General features: G+C 39.2%; 1 long non-coding RNA gene and 1 other non-coding gene across 2 annotated transcripts in view; both read right to left on the reverse strand.

The window, feature by feature from the left end:
• The window catches only part of LOC141422498 (uncharacterized), a 263,968-nt gene that overhangs the window by 60,836 nt on the left and 186,541 nt on the right, over window positions 1-16,591 (reverse strand). The gene's annotated exons all lie outside the window — the stretch shown is intronic.
• On the reverse strand, window positions 8,942-9,067 carry LOC141422972 (small nucleolar RNA SNORA51). The gene has a single exon (XR_012447655.1). It is a non-coding gene; the product is annotated as a small nucleolar RNA SNORA51 (small nucleolar RNA).

Genomic DNA, 16,591 nt, shown 5'->3' on the forward strand with positions numbered 1-16,591 from the left:
AACAGAACTGAGTTAAGCTGCAACGACAAGGCTGACTGCAACTTCAATAAATTAGTCACTAATAACAGCCATAGTTTGAAACCATAAAAACTTTGGAAAAAAAATAAAATAAGTGCAAGCCATGAAATCATTTATAAATGATCCAACAACAAATTCCGAGGGAGACACAACAAGCACCTCTTTTTTGCTTAATTTATCATATTTTATAGCTTAAGTAAAACAAATGTTTGATGAGTGTGAAGGCGCTCATGTAGTGAGCCAAGATAGGGTAATTGGCACAAGAATTATTGCAAGTGTTTAATAAAAGAACCCTTGTTTATGAACTGCACAAGATGTAAAACAAGTGAACATAAATGGAGACACAACGCTTTCATTACTGCATGCTACCAACAGCCATGAGCAAGTTGCTACAATAAAAAGCATTGACTAGTCTTCAAAAGTGAGTAAACACAGGAGTTAACACAAAGATCAGTTAAGACCATAAACCAAGTAAATAAAAAATTTTAAATACAACATAGAGTGAGTAGAGCCAGAGTCACAAACCAACAATTTCAGGATAAAACATCAACAGATCGACTTAATGAAGAAAATGGAACTTAGGCAGGAGTAGATAAAGAAATGGAGAGGAAGGCTGGTGTGTTTGGAAGAGTAGCCCAGATACTTAAGGTGTCTCTTCTAATTTGAGATTAATAAAACCAAGTTTATGTTACTTAGGGACAATTCAGAAAGTCTCACTATTGAATTTCTGTTCCAACGGTTACTTATCTGAAGGGTTTATACATGAAGACACAGTTAAGCTAATCATTACATGCTAAATCTTCCTAAGACTTTTTAAATCATTATTTTAAAGTAGACATTTTGCTCATTTGAGTGCTTTCACATGCTTTATATAATACGATTTTTTGCAACACTTGCAACTTTTATTTTAGTGCCATTTTGATATCTTCCTGAGATATCAAAGCTCCAAAGCAGTGAAATAACATTTCTAACATAGCACAGGGTGTCCAGTGACAGAAACAATACTAGAACACTTCTTCAAAGCTACTTTACAGCCTTTTCCTCTCATCTAATCAGCCCTCCACATTCAAAAGAGATCTGAAATGTAAAATTCTAGTTGATTATAAGAAAAACATGTATCCAAGTTGGGAGATACATTTAAATCCCATTAAACTAACTGAAAAATTCATGAGCAATACATGGATAATTTGTTTCTTATTAAAACATTAAACTTGTAGAGAATATTTAGCTGTTGAAATGTCAAGTAACAGGATAGCTATAGTAAGTTAATTAGATGCCAATTCATTGCTAAAGATACTTAATTGACATTTAATAAGCATATTAAATACCAATTAACCAACTATATTTAGTGCTAACTATATTTAGTCAAAGCTGTTTTGTTAATTGCTTACTCAGTGCCTTAGTATCTATGGTCAATAGATTATAACCCAATTAAATATATACATTAATGTGTTTGCATATATGTCTCCCAAGTGGGGAGTTTTGCCTGGAAGCCCATGTGTGAATTTCACCATCATCACCCATCTTGGTAAAGACAATGTCATTCAGCAAACTGCCTCAGCTCATGGGAGATGAATCAGCTCAGAAGGGAGGACAGAGAAGTGTCACTCTCCTGTCATTCCATGTCAGAGATACAGAAGACTTAACAGGTTCTGGTGAGAGGGGACACAGGATCTTTGGGGCAGGGCTCACAAGTCCTTGGAAACAACTGGGCTTTCTCCATTTACTCTCATAAATACCACTTGTACTACCTTCTACTGGAGGGAAAAGCACACTGATTGTGATAATTGCCTCCAGTGCCTCATGACTGTCCTGGGCTTGAGAGATCTTGGCTAGCATTCTTTTGGACCATTTGTGGAAAGGTTGTCAATCACAAGCTGGGAGATCCGTATTGTGTATTCTAGTCACAATGCTTTCCTGCAGACATGATGCTTTCAGCACAATAGAGGAGAGACATGTGAAAAAAGAGCAGGGACCAGAGCACATTAACCTTGGCCACTCTTTCCTGACCCCTTGAAGGCATTCGATGTGTTTTGTAAGGGAATCCTTCTTGAGGTTGTTGAACAGTGGTGTGAATCAGTTATTCAAAGGGTAAAATGGCAATTCTGGTGGTCACTCAAACAACTTCTATAGGCAAGATGAGTCTTAACATGGCCAGATCACTTAGTAAGCATTTCTTAAATGAAGGTCAATCAATACCATAAAAGTCTTTCTAGCCTTAAAGTTTTGGGTGTGCTCTAAGTTTTGTAAATTATTTACCTGTTGCACCTCATATGATTTCTGAGCCTGCACAGAGCAAAAGTCTGGAGTTATGAACATTTGAAGTCTATGTGGGCTTATTTGCCCTGCAATTCATAAAAGTCAGCCACTTGGATGGTGAGCTGGGCAGTTAGTTTTGAGAGGTCCCAATAAGGGACAGAACTGTTCTCAGGGCAGTCTAAAATCCAAAGTCCAGGGAGAAAGCTTTGTCAGGAAAGCTCCCATTACAGCTGTGAGAGGCAGGAGTCAGTAGACAGGCATTGAGTGACTCATAGTTATTCCAGGAATGCCTTTCTTGCTACAGTAGACCCCCATTCTTTATGGGAGACACATTCCAAAGTCCACGGTAGGTACATGAAAGCATGAATAGTATAGAACATAATATATACATATTTGTCCTATGGGGTTTTTTTCCTATGAGTCCTCTAGCACTGCCACATATACCAGCATTAATCCATGCATTATGTCCTAGTGCTTCCCTTACACCACTACTCTTGTGCTTTGGGATTATTAATAAGTAAAATACGGTTGCTTGAACACAAGCCTGACAGTCAATCTAACAACCTAGGCAACTACTGAGTAACTAACAGGCCGGTAGTTTATACAGCAAGGATACTCTGGACGAAGGAATGATGCACAATGCAGGTGACATAGTGAAAGACAGAATGAAACTTCATTATGCTACTCACCACAGTGAGAAATTTAAAATGTGAGCTTCTGGAATTTTCTATAGAATATTTTCTCTGTTAACTGTGAGTAACTGAAATCATAGAAAGCAAAACCATGAACAAGAAGGGACTACTATATCTTGGATAGATATAAAACCTGCAACTTTTGTCTGCAATTGTCTTAAAGTACTGGTACTCCATCTCTGTAGGTATACCGAGGAGATACTACCTAGAATAACTGATTCAAACACGTTAACAATGGAGAGATAAATTGTGATGAGGCTGTATTTCTAGGTGACTGAATAAAGTAAGGGACACAGTGTAGCAAAAGTAATCATTTCAAATACAAATGATTACACATATATTGGGCGAAATTACAACTAAAATGAGTGGCCTGTTAGCAAAGATGAAGAAAATATTAACAATCAGTTAAGGTGGTGCCTAGTCCTGGTGACCCTGGGGGACCTACTGTGTCATTTTCCCCTCCCTCAACAATGTTTTTAAAGACCACTCATCATGAGCCCATCGTGGCTATCAGCAAGACTACATCTGACTTGGAAAGGGGTGGTCCCTCCTTCAATAACAGTTTGGGGCTCTGATGGGAATCTTCCCATCATCTTGAGACCTGGCAGTGTGTTCATATGTCACACTCTTTAAACTGTCCCAGGGAGGGTCCAAGCAATGCAATTTGCCTCATTTGGCTTTTACATTGCGTTTTTCCTCTGGAAGGACTTGTGCACTTTGCATGTTTTTAGTTCATGAAGGATTGCAGTATGCCCGTTAGCTTTGTTTGAGGAGGCCTTGAAATGGGGGAGAAAATTACTATCCAGAGGGAGATCATTGTTGCTCTGGATAAGTTTGATCAATGAGGGAAAGAAATAAAGGGATTGTATGTGAAATTTAAATTCTTCAGTATGAGGTGCTGTTGGGTAAGCAAAACATTCAAGCTAGGTTAGTAATGAATTAGTTAACACAACAGAGGAACAGAGTCTGAGTCCACAGACAGAGCCAGCATTTCAATTTTCAGCTCGGTTGGCAGTAGAAGAGGCTGACAAGGAGCTATGGCATAAATCATAAATTCCAGGATATTGTACTATTGCCTTCTTGGGGGTCACGTAAGCCACAGTTGACATATAGATTTGAGGTTCCAAATCTAATTATAGTGTTTAAAGAGAAAAGAAAAGAAAGATAGGGTAAAAATGCTGTAGAAAATTTAAGGTAACGAATTAAATGGAGGATCTTCCCGAAGACAAATAGAGAAAATGGGACTGCATATTTAGCCCTAAATGTAGGTGATTAAGAAACCTTCTGAATGAAGTATTAAACTTGATATGTCTTATAAATTTTCAGTTGATGATCAATTTGAGTTTATTAGGTAGATAAGAACAAAAGGACATAAATGCAAATCAAGAAGGAAGGTGTGTAAAAGAAAATTAAAGAGATGTTTTATGGAGAAAATGATGACATTTAGGATGAGTTTGATAATGATATGGATTTCAATAAATTAAAGAGACTGTAAATGGCTCTATTTGTAAAAGAAACTACCTGAATTTCAATGGGTCTGTCTGTTCTTTTAGGAAAGAAAACAGTGATTTATTCTCAATTGCAGAAATCTTAGATAAATTGGCCATCTTCAGGCTACTTAGTACCTTCAAAGACACCCTTTCCACACATGCTGGCAGAGGTGGAGGAACAGGCAGAAACACTTTCTTTTCCATGGTCTCAACCCTGAAAGCCTCACTTTGCAAAGCTTGGTCTATGATCCAGCAATATCTGTATTGCCTATTCAATAAGTAAACAGCTCTAGAATGAGGCAGGAAATATTACCCAAAGGCCAAAGAATGAAGGAGGGGAGCTCACGTTCTAGTTCCAAAGGCGCCTTCTGCCCAAGCAGGTCTGGGGTCTGGGTTTTTACTAGGGCTGAATTCTGAGGGGTGCGACATGTGTGTTGTCACTAGAGTTTTTCAAGGGAAAAGATGAGTGAGAATTCCAGCGATCAGAGTGTCATCTCTTTTCTTCCCTGATTTGGGCATGGTCATCTGGATATGTCAGGAGCCACTGGGTGTGTTCTTTATCATTATAATGAGATTATAATGAGCCCAAGGTCATCTGGAGTGTCAACATGGCTTTGGAACCAGGTCAAGCTGGAGCCCCCAAACTCTTACAGCAGTTGAAAATACATAGCTACATGGTCTGGGAGTATATGACTTTCAGCATCCAGGCTTAAACTTTTGCAAGCAAGGGGTATAATTAGCAGCAGGATCTCAATAATTTCTGGGTTCAGGCTGGTGACACTGGAATATGAAAGCTTGTTGGAATGCAAAATCTTGAGCTCCACTCTAGGTCTATGGAGTCAGAATCCACATTTAAGAAGACACTCAGGCTCTCCTTTTAGGTAAGGCTGGACTTCACCAGGTTTGGCCTTGAGTCCTGGCTTCCTCTCTCTTACAAGGCATTTTTGGTTAAGTAATTTCGTCTCTGAATCTCAGTTTCTTTATATATAAAATGGGATCAATGACAATACCTACTTCAAAAGGCATGAAATTAGCATGAAGTGAAGTTAATGTTATGGGTAGGAGACCAGACTCAAACCACAGCCTGGCCCAAATATTGGTTCCATCGCTCACTAGCTACATAACTTTGGGGTAAGTCATTAATTTGATTGGGCCATGTTGCCCTTAACGCAGAGAAACTAAAGCAGATACCTTAAAAGCAACTGAGGCCAATAGGAAAAGGGGACCAGGAACTAGAGAAAAGGTTAGGTCAAAAAGAATTAACCTATAAGGTAACACACATGCACAGGAAATCAATGTAAGTTAACTCCCTGTATAGCTATCCTTATCTCAACCAGCAAAAACCCTTGTTCCTTCCTATTATTGCTTATACTCTCTCTACAACAAAATTAGAAATAAGGGCAAAATAGTTTCTGCTGGGTATTGAGGGGGTGAGGGGGAGAGGGAGGGGGCGGAGTGGGTGGTAAGGGATGGGGTGGGGGCAGGGGGGAGAAATGACCCAAGCCTTTTATGCACATATGAATAATAAAAGAAAAAAAAAAAGAAAAGGTAATAATATCTATATTACAGAGGTTTTATGAAATCCAATTATATAACACATGGTAAACCTCTTAAAATATGCCAGTTATACAGACTTGTATAGATGTGTTACTTCAACATACTTATATAAATGTGGTGTATAAGCATTGGCTATTATTATTGCTAGAAATGTAGAGCCAGGCACCCAACAGATTTCAGGAAATATTACTTATTCTCAATAATATTCCTGCCCCACCCCCCATGGCTCATTGTTACAGAAGCAATTAAGAAAAACATGGAGAATGAATTCAAAATTTTAGTAATTATAGGTTTGCAGTACTATTTGTCTTTAACTTCTAATAAAACAATGTGTTTTTTAGCAAAACAAATCATAAAAGTATTGTAGACTTACATGTCTATACAAGCAAACTGGAAAACAGGGTAAATTGATTCTTATAATTCAGTTTCAAAAAACAAAACAACAAAAAGCCTCTTCCAAACAAACCAAAGAATTTCCCCCACCCCACCATCCAAACCCTCTTAGTCTGAATTAACTGCCCTTTGTCTATATAAATTGAATTTACCTAATTTGATCTACATGTTTATGCCTGTGTTTCTCTGTCTGTGTAGATGCTGAAGGAACAATCAAAATCCTAGTCAAGGGCAGGGGTGATATTAACTCAGTTTTTCTTTCTTTTCATAACCTCCTATGACCCGCTGTTCACAGCCGCTCCTTCTAGCTAGTCTTTCAAAACCTCTTCCTGGAAATCTGGCAGCCCCCTCCTTCATTGTGACCTGGTTTCTGGCTCCAGGTCTCCCACTGAGCCCAGCTCAACCCCTTTCACTTCTTACAACATCAAATCTGAGACCTCAGGTCACCAAGGACGACTAGAGCCTCCAATTCCACGGCCTTTTACCAGCCTGTGCAACCCTGAAATTATTTGCCTCAAACCAGTTCTTGGAGAGAGAAGCTTGGTCCAGCAAATGAGGGATTGTATTGTGTTTCCTTGGTTCTTGTAAGCGAGTGCTAGCGGCAACATCTGTTTGTAGCAACAAAATTGGGATGTTGTTTTGTGCTTCTGTGTTGCCCATTCCGGTTCTTTCTTGGGTGCATTGTCTTCCCCTGAGGGGTCACCTTGCAGAGTTTTCTCAGCGGTCTGGTCTGCAGTACTAAGAAACTCGTAACTAATTACCATGACTTCAATTCTTAACTTGGCCAGCTGTGTCAAAGAAAGGAACCCCCGGCCTCCCCAGGGCTGCAGATCTATAATTCATCCTCCATAAAAAGTCAATATTGGAGCAAAAATGACATTTAAAGATCATAAAATAAGTAGTCTGGTATTTACCTAAGATGTTCTTTTCTTCCCTTTGCTTTATATGGCAAGTAGTATATTGTTTATTTTCTTTTGAGAGATGGTTCTTCTGTTTCCAATGACTCCTGGGCAGGGGACAAAACAGGACCACGGAGAAAAGACAAGGGGACAGTGTGGGATAAGCCTCTGTGGACGCTCTCCTTGCCGTTTTCATCTTGGGAAATAGGGTAAGAACCAAACTACGCAATTTAGCTTTTTTTCTTGATTCTAAAATTGTGCTGTAAATTTTTATAGTTTAACAGATTAAAGAAAGATTAAAACCACAAAGCACACGTTAATTACAAACAACTCACCAGTGGCAAATATATTTGCAGCCCTCATCAGGGCAGTGAGACCCCTGGGACTCCATCTGAGCTCAGAGGCCCCACCACACACACACACACACATGCACACAGTGGCCCCTTAGAAGACACCCACCAATCCAGGATGGGCGAGTAGGGGCCCTACCCCTTGGCCCCAGGAAAACTCTGCTTCAAGGGCCAGCAATGTGCCTCCACCAGGCCTCAATGCCAGACTGAATTGATTCCACCCACCATTCAGAGTGGGCAAAATATTTTTAAAGTCATGACCTCCCTGGTAGAGGCAGTCAGTTCATAAACAAGGGAGATCAGACCCTTTGCTGAGTCCAAATGGTTGGCCCTTCTGGGCATTGGCAATGAGGTCCTTTAGCCCCTGTGGAAAAATATTTATCAATGAACTGGAAGAGGAAATGGTCAGAACACAGAAACTGAGGTCAGTGACTCCAAACTAATATGTTAGAAGAACCGTAAGAAAGGAGGAGAAGTCCACATAGATTGAACTGTTCAGCAATCACACAAATGTAGAAGTCAATGTGATTTTCTTTTGCTTAGCAGGATGTGTTGATTATTATGCCAGCCAAATTTAAGTGTGCTAAAAGCAGGATAGAAGTAGGAAGAACAGTACATGAATTCATGTATTCTGAAAACTTTCTGGTCATTTGATAGTAATGTTAATATTAGGAAGGTGTTAGATCTGTGTGTGTGTGTGTGTGTGTGTGTGTGTGTGTGTGTGTGTGTCCCATTGCTAAAAGAAAAAAGGTAATAGCAAAATTCCTGGCCCCATCATTATGAAGGAATATTTAATAGTGCAAATAATTAAACAATAGTTCTCAACATGTTCATCTGGTCTAGAGTAACCAGATGAAAGGTGAGGAGCTGTAGAATATAACAGAATGTGCTTACTTTTAAGTATATCCCATTAACATGGAACAATTAATTCAAAGACAGATGACATCTGCACAAATCTTGAGACCTTAAACACCGACCTGAAATGGGGACCTCATGGGGTAGCTAGAAGATACACATGAGAGGCATTTGTAAAATGCTCAGCACAGCGACTCTCTGTATAACACTGCAGTCCATCACAGAAAGCACCTTCAGGTGCAGCAGTCTATGGGAACAAAACCATTGAAGAAAGCACCATTCTCTTTCCACACACATTTGAGGGCAATGTTTCCTTACTTGGGTGCTCATTTCTTAAAGAGCAAATGTTAAAATTTCTAATGGTAAGGATTTGGGGGGTTGTTTGTTTGTTTTTGTTTTGTTTTGTTTTACTTTTTATTTTTTCAGTTCCATACCCCGTTCACAATCAAGACCAAGTATTACGGCCTTGGTGAAGTGTGTATGGCAAAGCTTTGCTCTTTTCCTCTTTCTCTGCAGTCAGTGTAGGAGCACAGCTTGTGATAAGCACCAGGAGCTTTGTCCTTAGCATTGGTGCAGTCAAGAAAAGTTTAATTGCTCCTGATTCGTATGTTTCCATCTTTTTCTCCTTTATTAATCTATGTCTGCTTTATTGAGACTACATTATTCAGGGCAAAGGCATGGAGTATGATATTTTCATGGTGCATTGTAGCATGCTTTAGTATTAGAAAATCCCTTCTTTGACTTAACCCTTTCTAGCTGATGTTAGATCTCGGTCCCTTCTTTCTTCTTGCTTTTGTTCACCAGTGTATTTGTGCCTATTTATTTATTTTTAATTTTTTTGAATCACTTTTCAGACTGTCTCTTGTCCAGAGTCAGGTATTCCCTTTAAAGTAAGGAAAACAAACAGCTGGAAACTAAATAACTCATTACTTAATGAAGAATGGATCATCGATGCAATAAAAGAGGAAATTAAAAAGTTCCTAGAAGTCAATGAAAATGAAAACACAACCTACCGGAACCTATGGGACACAGCTAAGGCAGTCTTGAGAGGAAAGTTTATAGCCATGAGTGCATATATTAAAAAGATTGAAAGATCCCAAATCAATGACCTAATGATACATCTCAAACTCCTAGAAAAACAAGAACAAGCAAATCCCAAAACAAATAGAAGGAGAGAAATAATAAAAATAAGAGCTGAAATCAATGAAATAGAAAACAAAAAAACCATACAAAGAATTAATGAAACAAAAAGTTGGTTCTTTGAAAAAATAAACAAGATCGATAGACCCCTGGCAAACCTGACTAAAATGAGGAGAGAAAAAACCCAAATTAGTAGAATAAGGAATGCAAAAGGGGAGATAACAACAAACACCATGGAAGTCCAGGAAATCATCAGAGACTACTTTGAGAACCTATATTCAAATAAATTTGAAAATCTAAAAGAAATGGACAGATTTCTAGATACATATGATCATCCAAAACTGAACCAAGAGGAAATTAATCACCTGAATAGACCTATAACACAAAATGAAATTGAAGCAGCAATCAAGAGTCTCCCCAAAAAGAAAAGTCCAGGACCTGATGGATTCTCTGCTGAATTCTATCAGACCTTTAAAGAAGAACTGACACCAACCCTCCTTAAACTGTTCCATGAAATAGAAAGGGAAGGAAAACTGCCAAACACATTTTAGGAAGCCAATATTACACTTATCCCAAAACCAGGCAAAGATACCTCCAAAAAGGAGAACTATAGGCCAATCTCCTTAATGAACATTGATGCAAAAATCCTCAACAAAATAATGGCAAATCGAATTCAGCAACACATCAAAAAGATTATTCACCACGACCAGGTAGGCTTCATCCCAGGGATGCAGGGGTGGTTCAACATACGAAAATCAATAAACACAATAAACCACATTAACAGAAGCAAAGACAAAAACCACTTGATCATCTCAATAGATGCAGAAAAAGCCTTTGATAAGATCCAACATCATTTCATGATAAAAGCTCTAAGAAAACTAGGAATAGAAGGAAAGTTCCTCAACATTATAAAAGCTATATATGACAAACCTACAGCCAGCATTATACTTAATGGAGAAAAATTAAAACCATTCCTTCTAAAATCAGGAACCAGACAAGGATGCCCACTATCTCCATTCCTATTCAACATAGTACTGGAATTCCTAGCCAGAGCAATTAGGCAAGAAGAAGGAATAAAAGGAATACAAATAGGTAAAGAAACTGTCAAAATATCCCTATTTGCAGACGACATGATCCTATACCTTAAAGACCCAAAAAACTCTACTCAGAAGCTTCTAGACATCATCAATAGCTATAGCAAGGTAGTAGGATATAAAATCAACATAGAAAAATCATTAGCATTTCTATACACTAACAATGAACAAACGGAAAAAGAATGTATGAAAACGATTCCATTTACAATAGCCTCAAAAAAAATCAAATACCTAGGTGTAAACCTAACAAAAGATGTGAAAGACCTCTACAAGGAAAACTATACACTTCTGAAGAAAGAGACTGAGGAAGACTATAGAAAGTGGAGAGATCTCCCATGCTCATGGATTGGTAGAATCAACATAGTAAAAATGTCGATACTCCCCAAAGTAATCTACATGTTTAATGCAATTCCCATCAAAATTCCAATGACATTCATTAAAGAGATTGAAAAATCTACTGTTAAATTTATATGGAAACACAAGAGGCCACGAATAGCCAAGGCAATACTCAGTCAAAAGAACAATGCAGGAGGTATCACAATACCTGACTTCAAACTATATTACAAAGCAATAACAATAAAAACAGCATGGTACTGGCACAAAAACAGACATGAAGACCAGTGGAACAGAGTAGAGGACCCAGATATGAAGCCACACAACTATAAGCAACTTATCTTTGACAAAGGAGCTAAAAATATACGATGGAGAAATAGCAGCCTCTTCAACAAAAACTGTTGGGAAAACTGGTTAGCAGTCTGCAAAAAACTGAAACTAGATCCATGTATATCACCCTATACCAAGATTAACTCAAAATGGATCAAGGATCTTAATATCAGACCTCAAACTCTTAAGTTGATACAGGAAAGAGTAGGAAATACTCTGGAGTTAGTAGGTATAAGTAAGAACTTTCTCAATGAAACCCCAACAGCACAGCAACTAAGAGATAGCATAGATAAATGGGACCTCATAAAACTAAAAAGCTTCTGTTCATCAAAAGAAATGGTCTCTAAACTGAAGAGAACACCCACAGAGTGGGAGAAAATATTTGCCAACTATACATCAGACAAAGGACTGATAACCAGAATATACAGGGAACTTAAAAAACTAAATTCTCCCAAAACTAATGAACCAATAAAGAAATGGGCATGTGAACTAAACAGAACTTTCTCAAAAGAAGAAATTCAAATGACCAGAAAACACATGAAAAAATGCTCACCATCTCTAGCAATAAAGGAAATGCAAATTAAAACCACACTAAGATTCCACCTCACCCCTGTTAGAATAGCCATCATCAGCAACACCACCACCAACAGGTGTTGGCAAGGATGCGGGGAAAAAGGAACCCTCTTACACTGTTGGTGGGAATGTAGACTAGTACAACCACTCTGGAAAAAAAATTGGAGGCTACTTAAAAAGCTGGACATCGATCTACCATTTGATCCAGCAATACCACTCTTGGGGATATACCCAAAAGACTGTTACTCCAGAGGCACCTGCACATCCATGTTTATTGCGGCACTATTCACAATAGCCAAGTTATGGAAACAGCCAAGATGCCCCAGCACTGACGAACGGATTAAGAAAATGTGGTATCTATACACAATGGAATTTTATGCAGCCATGAAGAAGAACGAAATGTTATCATTCGCTGGTAAATGGATGGAATTGGAGAACATCATTCTGAGTGAGGTTAGCCTGGCCCAAAAGACCAAAAATCGTATGTTCTCCCTCATATGTGGACATTAGATCAAGGGCAAACACAACAAGGGGATTGGACTATGAGCACATGATAAAAGCGAGAGCACACAAGGGAGGGGTGAGGATAGGTAAGACACTTAAAAAACTAGCTAGCATTTGTTGCCCTTAACGCAGAGAAACTAAAGCAGATACCTTAAAAGCAACTGAGGCCAATAGGAAAAGGGGACCAGGAACTAGAGAAAAGGTTAGATCAAAAAGAATTAACCTAGAAGGTAACACCCACGCACAGGAAATCAATGTGAGTCAATGCCCTGTATAGCTATCCTTATCTCAACCAGCAAAACCCCTTGTTCCTTCCTATTATTGCTTATACTCTCTCTACAACAAAATTAGAGATAAGGGCAAAATAGTTTCTGCTGGGTATTGAGGGCGGGGGGGAGCGGCAGGGGGCGGAGTGGGTGGTAAGGGAGGGGGTGGGGGCAGAGGGGAGAAATGAACCAAGCCTTGTATGCACATATGAATAATAAAAGAAAAAAAAAAAAGAAAAAAAAAAAGTAAGGAAAAAAATATATATATTTAGAACATTAATATCATTTATAGTGATTGATGTTGTCATTTTCACCCTGCCATATTATATGTTTTCAGTTTTTTAAAGTTTTCATTGCTTCATTTTTTGTCTTTGGAGACTCAAACTCTGTGACTTTTTTTATCTTCCATCTATTTTTCCTCTTTATAACTTTTAAATTCCCATTTAGTTTCTATTTGTTTGGTTAGGTTTTCTTTCCTTTGTTTTCCATGTTTCTTACTATATTTTTGGTAGTGTCAATTCTTTATGCTTTCTCCAATTTGCCTTCTTTTTGCAATGGTTTTGTTTTCTTCTGCTTCTTTCCTGCCACCTCATACCTCATCTCCTGCTGTTGTGAAGCCAAATCTTCCCTGACTTCTCATGTTTCCCTTGGGGTTTTCCTTCATAAAGGCAATTGTTTCACATCTTAAAAAATTCATGACAAAATACTGAGTCGCCATTTTTAAGTACTCAAGAGCCACAGATTTTAGATGGGTAGGTGGTAGGCAGGTGATCTGCCACTTGTGCAACTCCACAAGCTCTCTATGTTGTTACAGGAGATGATTTCCAAGATGGGATGAGAGGATGTGAATTATACAACCATGTCCACATCAGAAATTCCTAGGGCTTACCAGATGAGCAGGTTGATGCAGTTAAATAGACAAATCAAGTCACCAAGAAATTGCTTATTTATTGACAAAGCTGAACAGTTGTTTAATATCTAAATGCTTGGAACCTTCTTGTCCCTTCTCTCTTCCTAGAGAATCTCATCTATTCCCATGGTTTAAAATGCCACCTTTATGACATTGTCCACAAATTTTTATTTCCTCCCCAGATCTTCATACTAAACCAACATCTTATCTTCCCTTGGTATCTAAGACATGTTAACTCCAACCTGCCTAAATTCAGCTCTTGATCTTCAGCTTCTAAATCTTTCCCTCCATTTGTCCATTTTCTGTTGCTATAGCTGGGTATTTTATAAAGAAAAGACGTTGCTTAACTCACAATTTTAGAGGTTGAAAGTCCAAGTTCATGCACACAGGAGCTCTGTACACAGGCCTCCTTTTCTGGTCAAGGCCCCCTTTGCTGTGTCACACATGGCAGATGGTGTCATGGTGGAAATGAGTATGAAAGGAAGCAATCATATGGTAAAGGTCAGATCTGCTGTTTGTTTTAACAATACATTCTTGTAGAAAGTAACTTGTTCTACAAGAACAGCATTAATCCTTTCCTAGAGTGAAGCTCCCAATGATCTAATTCCCCCCTCCAGGATCCAAAGTGTCCCTCAAAGGTTCATGTGGTGCTATTGGGCCTAGTAGAAGGAAGTTAGGTCATTGGGAGCATGTCCTTGAAGGGAATATATATTAGGACACTGGCCTCTGTGCCTTTGTCTCTTTGCTTACTTGCCACCAGGAGGTGAGCAGCTTAACTCTACCACACCTTCCCCTCCATAATGCTCTGCCTTGCCACAGGCCCAGAATCAGCCAGGCAATCATGGAGAAAAACACTCTGAAACTAAGAGCCAAAATAAACTTTTCCTCCTTGTAAGTTTTTTGTCTCAGCTATTTTGTCACAGCACCAAGAAGCTGACAAACACAGCTTGACTTCTTAAAGGTTCCACAATGTCTACACCACTACAGAGGACCAAGCTTCCAGCAACAAACTTTGAGGAATACACTCAAGCCATATCCAAGCCATGGTACGCTTTGACTCTTAATCAGTATCAGTATCAGATCTCTCCATAAAACCAAGCACTTAGTGCAGAAATCCAAGGCTATTCCGACTTCCATCTTTCACTGTACACATTTAATCTAACACTGAAGCCACTCATGGTTATCTTGAAAATATCTCTTGGATCCATCCACTTTCTTCCATCTCCTCCACCTCCCCACCATCTAAGATACCTCCAGTATACACGTTACTGGATTCCACATTCTTCTCTCTCATATCCTCAAAAGATCTTTTTGTAACTTGTAAATACAATCATGCCACTCCCTAGCTGTTGCTTATATAAATTTTGAACATGGTCCCCTTGACATCTGTTACTTATCTGCCACTGTCGCTGACTGATTCACCCTTCTTAAGAGGCCTGGCCTTCATGAAGCTCCCCCATCAGGATGAGCTCATCCTCTGCAGATCCTTTGCATGCTGCTTCCTCTGCCTGGTGCACAATCCCTACCCTTTTCTTTCACTTCCCTAGCCCCTACTGAGTTTTAAATGCTGTAGGTGTCATGTTCACTTGGACTCCCCACCACCTAGCTCAGATTTTCAATGCATCTTTTGTAATGAAACAATCTAACCTTGTTCTAGATATTGTTATTGAAAAGTGGCTTCTTTTAAAGGAATTTTTGCAAATCTTGTTTTATTAAGGAAATTATCTCAAAAGTAAACTGTTTCAGAAGTCATCAGCTTGAGGTATATGCCCAGCTTTGACAATTCCCAGAAAAGTGAGGGTAAGATGGAACCACAGCCTTAGGGATGGATCATGGCAGATGAGAAGGCAGGGAAAGGCCTGCTGAGAAAGCATAAGGCCACTATCACCATTAATGTCCAGTCTATTGGACACCTTGGGAGGCAAAGCTTTGGCTCTCCCACTACAGAGTGATGCTGGAGTTAAAATGATTTATGCACATCGAGTACTCTCATTAGTTAGCCCCATGGTGTAGAAATCAAGGCCACGGGCTGTGGGTTAGAGGGATAAATACTAAGAGGGCACTGTCTTGGACAGTGCTATAACAAAATACCCAAAACCGAATAACTTATAAAGGAAAGAGGTTTATTTTGTTTCATGGTTCTGGAGGCTGGAAAGTTCAAGATGAGGTAGTCATATCTAGAGAGAGCCATGTGTCACTTCAACTCACAATGGAAAGTGGAAGGGCAAGTGAGTGTGTCCAGAAGAGACTAAACACAAGGGAAGACCTCAGTTTATAACTTGCCTACTTTGATGTTAACTAATTCAGTCCCACAAGAGCAAAACTCACTCAGGAGAGAGAGGCATTAATCCATTCATGAGTGGGACACCTCCATCACCCAGACACCTCCCACAAGGCCCATGTCCCAGCACTGCAGCATCCAGGAATTGAGGTTCCTCCATGTGAACTTAAGGTGACAGGCCTCAACCATAGGAGGCACAGAGTGAAACAAAGCGAACATCCACAAACCCATCTGAGACCCTTCCCATCTGCCCAATTCCCAAGGAAATTTAGGAGGGCCTGAGGGATCCACTATCCCACAAAAGACAGAAAGCTATTGACAATGTACATAAGGTGCTCCCAGAGGAAAGGGAGTGAAAGTGACTCCAGACCACACTTCTCAGAGACTAAGTCATAAGTGGAATTTCTGAAGATAATTTGGAAATTGGAGAAGGGGTGTTGGTTCTGATTGCTATATAGTGGCTACTATGTTAGGCAAGTGTAGGCAAGACATCAAAATAAAGATATTCTGGAAGCAAGAAAAGAAATGGATCTGGAAAAAGAATAAGTTGTCAGGGCAACAGAGATAAGTAAGGGAATTGCTCTGAAGCAGGTTGGAGCTTAACACCAAGAGGACAAATGGGCCTTTCTGGTGATAGCTATTCGATT

The sequence above is a fragment of the Castor canadensis genome, chromosome 4 (assembly GCF_047511655.1).
Source record: "Castor canadensis chromosome 4, mCasCan1.hap1v2, whole genome shotgun sequence".
NCBI classification, from domain to species: Eukaryota; Metazoa; Chordata; class Mammalia; order Rodentia; family Castoridae; genus Castor; species Castor canadensis.